The sequence below is a fragment of the Curcuma longa genome, chromosome 12 (assembly GCF_044706935.1).
Source record: "Curcuma longa cultivar G26 ecotype Majalengka, Jawa Barat chromosome 12, ITB_CL_G26_1.1, whole genome shotgun sequence".
NCBI lineage: Eukaryota > Viridiplantae > Streptophyta > Magnoliopsida > Zingiberales > Zingiberaceae > Curcuma > Curcuma longa.
In genome coordinates this window covers 8,686,049-8,693,948 of record NC_133872.1, presented here as the reverse complement: position 1 = coordinate 8,693,948, position 7,900 = coordinate 8,686,049, and positions in this window count along the sequence as shown.

Sequence of the window (7,900 nt, the reverse complement as noted above, 5' to 3'; positions counted from 1 at the left end):
CTCCATCCGTGGATGTATCAATATGCATTAGAAGATGGGAACAGCGACAACCTACTGTTGTGCTCAGAGTGAGGACCTCGACTGAGGGAGACACATAATGAGTGAACTTTGAAGGTCAACCATGGTGATAGTGCGTCCTTTGTCGGCGAGGGTTGACCTGGCAGGGTTTGTTTTGTTGGTATTAGACTATATATTAGAGTGGCCAGATGATCAGGACTGGAGATGGGGTTGACTTTCTATGTCAACCCTCCACGCAGCAGGTGGTCGGTGAGTCAATTTACATAGAGTCAGAGATGTTGGAACAGATCTAGAGAAAGTTTTGTCATATATTTCAATTAACGGAACGATGTATGTTTTTGCATGATTGACTTTGCTAAAGATTTGTCTGATATGCACTCGATGGCAGAGTGTAGGGGCCTGAAGTCAACCGACAATTTTTTTTTAATATTTAAAATATATTCTTAATATTTAGTGTTTAGGATCTTAAAAAGTCCTTTTTATGTATAAATATCTGTTGTATTTGATATTTTATAATCATAAAAAAAATTAGAAACCAATGTCATTGAATTCTTCTTTATTATTGTGAATGTTGATTCTATTATTTGTGATATGGTTTGTGTATGATATGATTTGAATGCATTGTTTGGATATATTTTGATATAAATAGGTATAAATTAGAAAAATAATGTGTGACGTTGAAAATTATAGAAAAATTAATGATGAATTTTTAATTTTCATCATTAATTTCTATCCAAATGATAGCGATTATATATTATAATTTGGTAGTTAATTTAGTGATCGAATTATAATTTTGATTGCTAATTTTAACAATCACTTTATATTGCTACTTTTTGAATGGAAAAAATATTTTATTAGCAACCGAAATATAATTCAGTTACTAATTAGCAATTGAATTTACAATTCGATCGCTAAATCAATTGTGATGAAAAAATTTGTGACTTTATTTTTTCCGTTGCAAATCAATCGCTAAATGGAACTAGCGACCGAATAGCAATAGAATTATCTATCACTAAATGTGGATATTTTTGTTGTGATTCTCTTCCTATCTACAAAGATCTTCGTTTGGTTTTCCTCTCCAACAAATCTAGATTTATAGTTGTCAATTTGGGTTAGACCTGATGGGTTAGCCCTCCTCGTCATATAATTTAGACAGATTGGGTTAAAATTTTATCAACCCATTTTAAGATCGGTTCAAATGAATTGACCCTCCTAGGCCTGCGACCCGCGTGGGTTGGCCCGCAGTGGACTTGTGTTGGTTCATGGATTGAAAAAGTTTATTTATTTATTTTAAATTTTAAAATTAAAGAAAAAAAGCTCAATGAATTAGTGTGTTTAATTTGTCTAAATTACAATTCAAGTTTAAAAATTATAATTCAAACTTAAAATTTTCAACTTAATCAATTTAAATTATAATCCAAATTTAAAATTTTAATATTTTTAATATTTTTAATATTTTTTTATTTTTTGATAGGTCTGTGGGTTGGCCGCCTAACCCATGGCCCGCCTTGAGTTGGGTTGGATTGGAGATTTTTCAATCCGTCAAGTTGATGGGTCGGTCTGTCCCGCCCCACCATATGATAAGTTTTTAGTGGATTGGCCAGCCCCACTATGAGTTGGCTCGTTTGACAGCTCTAGTTAGATTGGACTTGTCAAAAGGGCCATTTAGGAGTTATTTTTGGGCAGACAAGTATTAGCAATTAAAGGGTAGTTTAATGTACAAAATTCTCACCAATACAGAGTCTCGGAGAATGATCATATCATATTGGATCAATTTGTACGTAACTTTATTTTATATTTTGTAAAAGACTGTTTCCATAACTCATATATATACTTGTGATTTTAAAATTATATGACAACAATTTTATCATTATATCGAAGCTCTCTCTACAAATATTAACATCACAGTTGATCTCAATAAATGGCAAACAATGATTTTATTTTTTTTTAAAAAAATTGACACAATTTTTCTTCTCTTTTGCTAGATGCCATCAGATTTGTGAGAAATTAGCGTAAATACAACATTCATTTTACTCTTTAGAATAAAAATATAATTTGTTAGTGATACTCTCTAATATAACTCACATTTTAGTTGGTCACATAATGAACATTCCTTTGGACTGACCCATTATACGCATGATTTAATACTATATATGAGTTATATATTGTTCTATAACTTACATCAACCTAAATCAGTCACGCAATATATTTTTCTATAGGCCGACATATTTTATGCATGATCTGAACAAAGTAAATTTGTTCTAGAGTTCTAAACTACCTTGAACATATATCTGGCATAAAAGTAATTTTCCTTTGGGCTAATTACTTTTAACATAGATATATATATCTACAAACACAAAATGCACTAAACCTATCTAATGTGTCTTCCTTTGAGTCGACACAATAGTTCAATTTAATAACACATGTGTAGATAGATCCCAGAAGATCCTAAAAACTTTAAACAAATAGATAAACATTTGATCAACCTTAATAGCTCAAAACATTAGATTTATTAATTGATTGATATCATATGACAATCGATTGGTATCGTTTAATATAATTGATTATCTCAATCGATTTAAAAGCCTACTGTATGTGACTCCAAGATCATCAATTGATTGATGATGAGTGCCAATCGATTGGTGTCAACCAATCGATCTCGCTAATCGATCACAAACTTTTATGTGTTCAATATTTAACTTATCAATTGATTGTTGATTCATGACAATTGATTGGTAGTCATTATTAATCGATCACTTAAATTAATTTTTAGAAGCAATCAAACTAGGTAATCGATTAAAATCAATTTTGTCATGATTTTAGGGTTGTCAATCAATTGACAAATTAAAATTGTCAGTCGATCGGCAGCATCAATCAATTGTGTTGATCGATTCCAAATGCTACTTTGTTCAACCTCAAGATCACTAATTGATTGGTGAAATTGCCAATCGGTTGGTGATAGCAGTTAAACCGGTAGGCGATTAAAAAATGATCATGTATTCGATCACATTGAGCCAATCGATTGTGAAATCAATGCAATCAATTATATTGGTGTCAACAGATCGATCACATCATTCAATTCTAGATGTTTCTGTTCACTAACTTAGGTTTAGTGATTGATTGCCTGACCAAGGTAATTGATTACACCATTGCAATTTGACCAAAAATAGATCTGACAAAAAAAGGATCAAACATGATGGTTCTCTTAGAAGAAAGCAGCGGTTCACCGCTATTCTTCATGTTTTTTTTCGTGATCTTTCATGAAAACCTAGAAAACCAAGCCTTCCTAGGTTTTTTCTTTTACAAATTATTTTGATGATTGAATACTAGTAAAACTGTAACTAGCATGAAATTAACAAATCAATTAACAAATCGATGAAACATGATGAAACAGAACTTATGATTCTGATACCAATTGATATAACTTGTAAATCCTAAACCGCATAAATTCTATAAACTGAATAAAAACTTGGATAATTAGAAATATAAGAACATGGATCTAATTTTAACGATTAACATGACACAACATCTTAATATGCATAAGCAACGATAAAGAACCTGATTAGAGAGTCATTGTCCTTGTCCTGCAATGTCAACTACTCGATCCCTGTGGAAGAAGATGAAGCGGAAGCAAGAGGATGATCTTCCAAGGGAATTAGGATGACGATACCACAAAACCTTCATCAATGGGGAACGAAGACAAGATGTCAAGAAACTCTACACCTTCAGGGACTAACCCTATATATAGAAATCCGATAACGGATCGAGCTATCGGATTCTATATATTTAATCAACATCTGATAATTCAAAATCTAATAAACCTTAGTTAGATCACTTAAATGAATTCAATTCGTATCCACATATATAAATTACAACTAAACTCATATTAAGAGATTAAGTCCAACACCGATGATTTCTATGCAGTCATCAAGGAAATGTGAAAGAATATATAGTTGTAACTTGTAAGTCCAATATTCATTATTATGCGCATGCTCTGGAAACCTAAAGGTACAAGATCCTTCTCTTATGCCTCAGCCACAACCCTCAACAATTTCAAAATGCAGGGCCAACTGTAATATATCTTCTCCCCGTGCCTCTCTAAAACATGCAGTAAGATTTTCAACGATGACACACGGACATCAAAGTTTCGATTGGACATATACATAACCGAAAGTGGAGAAACAACAGTAGATTCAAATGATCCCACTTCAGTATCTTCTGCTCCATGGGAATCAGACAACTGCTTTTGAGATTCCAAATTGACTGATCTAATGTCAAATTCCTTACCTTTTAGCTAGAACTATCAGCTAGCTCAAGTACATGAGAAACAACTAGATCCCACAGGGCTTAATCCTGTGGAGGAGATTATTTACAAGAATAGTGTTAGGGGTTACTATATCTCGGTCAAGAAGGTTAAGACTTGGTCCAAGTAAAGATAGTACGTTGGATAGATGGTTTGACTCTAGGGTTGATTAGCTCGGTTCCACATCCTAGCTCCACGTCGGAATCCCGCACTCAAGCCCTCTACTCTAATCAGGTGGCAGAGCCCCGACTCGGCAACCAGCTTGGTATCTAACACCCGACTCGGCAACCAGCTCGATATCCAACACCTGACTTAGCAACTAGCGTAGATCAAGATCCAATACCCGACTTGACAACTGGCATAGCTCCGGATCCAAGACCCGACTCAGTGACCAGTCTCGCACTCGACTCCAAGTTCTGAGACCAAGCTGACCTCAGCTCGGACTCTCTTTTGCCACCCGCGCTCCACCTACTCAGTGTCCTATACCGCGCTCAACTGACTTTGCCCTCTTCATTCCCTCAGTTAGCTTGGCAGGCCGCCGCCAGAAGGACATGTGCAATAATGTGATATCTCGGGTAGCTTATCTACCCCATTAATATGATATGATAATGTAATCTGATGTCGTATGCCATGGGTGATAAGACTCTTCGCTATTACGATGACGATGAGATGTTCTCCTTATCGATGATGGAACATCTCCTCTGACAAGATCTTCACTAATAGGATATTCTCTTTAACTAAAATAAGACATATTTTCTTTCATAAGCCTATATAACTCCCCCACCTCTCACGGATACAGGTACGCACACAGAACCAACAAACACACTTCTCTCTACATTAATTACCTCATTTTCTTCTCCTTCTCCGAGTTAGAGCCTGATTGCCTGACTTGAGCGTCAGAGCGATTGAGCCAGAGTACCCTGACCTTCATCCTCACTCTCTTCTTTTCCCTTGTAGAGAATCCATTATCTCGCTCCCTGGTTGCTCGTGAGTGTCGCTTTGACTGTCAACTTATAAGTCAGGTGATCTTAATCAGGAACAAATAGATATCATGTGCTCCAGTGCGAATGCAACTCCACCAATTTGCTAATTTAGTGCTTGAGAATTTCAGGAGCTACATTGACTTGACAACTGACGTAGGGCAGAAAGAAGAAGAGACGTTACTGCAGAAACATGCATAAGAGCTGAACTTTCAAACAACTGAGAATTTAAATCAGATAGAATGTAGAAGAAGTCACTGTACTGCCCAGATATTTCTCTTGCAAGCCTTGACACAGAAGTTGAAACTTCCTGGTTGGAAGTGTGAGGGGGAATGGATGGCTTGATCAAGAGATAATATGGTCTCCAAGACCAAAACCTAGGATGGACCCAAGACATTATGTATAGTAAAAATATGATAATTTCTATTAAGAATGTATATGCAATCATTTTGGCCAAAACTTCAAGAGTGCATCTATCTTTTGGCAATTTTAGAGTACTATAAGAATATATTTTTAGTTGTCTAGTCATTTTAAAATGATCATGTAATAGTTTTGACTAAAAGTGCCATATGATCATATTTTAGTCGTTTGATAAATTTAAAAACATAAAAACATAGGTAGATATTTATCTATTTGAAAAAAATAATCATATGGCAATTTGAGTCAAAACTATAAATGATTATTTTTTAGTTGTTTGATCACTTTGAAAGTAGGTGTGGATTCCAATAGCCTCCTAGAGTGGATTTATTAATTCAGATTCAAACTTTAAGAGAATAAATGCCCATATACAAAACTATCATATGATAATTTTTTAAAGTCATTTGGTCATCTTCAAAATATGGGTAGACTTCAATGGTCTCCTTAAGTTAATTTTGGGTTTTAATAAATAGATGTACTCTAGGAGGCCAATGGAGTCTACTTATGTTTTTATGTTGGTGCAATTATGCTCCAGTTTAATCCTATTAGACCAAGATGTTTTGATGTTTGATTTATTTAAATGTTTGATCAAAGGTACATGTTTGACTTAAGTGTTTAAGTTAGGATTATGTGTTAAATTTATATAATATGTCAGGTTGAAGGTGATTAGACATTTAGTAGTTGAGAAATAGAATAGGGGAGGGAAAGTAGGTCAAGATTAATTTCTACTTGGACAAATGATTGACAAGGATTCTTGGAAGGTGAAGTCCAACAGCACTAGTGTCAAGCAAAGCCTCTTGGTAATGATGAAGTTCCAAAGATGAGATCTCTTGGCAACACTTGGTAGTTGAGAAGAATAGGTGTTGACGGTAGATGAAGTCCAACAAGTGTTAGCATTGGAATGAAGTCCAAATGTGTTGGAAGTGTTGGAGAAAGAAAATTCCACTAGGTGTTGATAATGAAGGAAGTTCCACGTATTAAAGTTGATTGGATGCTTGGTAGTGAAGGAAGTCCCAACAGTCAAGCTTAATTGAATGTTGGGCATTAAAAGCATAACAAGTTAAAGTTGACTAAATGTTTGATAAATAAAAAAATTCTTGGGAGGTTGATGTAACATTGAGTCAAGATTGGTTTATACTTGGACAAATGATGAAGTCTCATAGGCGAGGATTCTTGGAAGGTGAAAGTCATGATAGGTCAACGTTGACCAGCACTAGGCATACAAGGAAATCAAGCAAAGCCTCTTGGTAGATGATGAAGTTCCAAAGATGAGATCTCTTGGCATGAGAAGTCTCAAAAGCAAGACCTCTTTGTAAGATGAGGAAAAGTCTTAGAGGTGTGGCCTCTTGTTAAAGAAGTGTAAGTAAGATGAGACTTTATGAGTAATTTGTACTTTAGGATTTTGGTAGACTTAAATTAGGTGAGGACTTAACCTTGGAGTTGGTCGGAGTTGATGATCCTATAAACTAAAGGTTTGATTGAGTTAACTAATAGTTGAGTCAAAATTGACTATTAAATCAAGTTTATTTGTTAGTGAAAGAATGTTTTTATTCATTGGTCAAACAACTAGATGGTCGCCTAAGGAAATATCAATTGACTAGGAAGTTGACTAAGAAAATATCAATCAACCAATGGCACAACAAAAAAGCTAAAAGAAGACTATTGATCTGATAGAGATTGACATAAGCCATCGAATGGTCTATGAACTCCAGTAGATTAGTTGATTAGATTGAAGATCAATTTACTCAAGTATCCAGTGAGGAGCTAAGCAATTGATTAGATGTAGGAGCAATCAACTTAGTTATTCGGTAGCAAAAAAAGCTAAAGTAATATTGAAGTTAATAAGTTGGCAATTGACTATCAAGCAAAAAAGAATAGGTAGTTGTTTAGAAAAAGAAGCTATAAGGAGAGAAATAAATGTGAATTTTTGGTAGCAATCCTAAGCCAATGCATTCAAAAAACAAGTGAAAGCAAGCCAAAAGAAGAGCACCAACCTTGTATTGTTTTATTATTATAATAGTTATTGTTCTTATTGTTTTATCTTCTTATTCTTCATTTTAAAGCGAGGTTATAAGAGATTTCTCCACCACCTAAAGGCAACTAAGAAGGAGAAAAAAATAGAGAGATTTCAAGAATGACTCACTAACAAGTCATAGATTTGGCATAAGACTAGGAGTTCTGA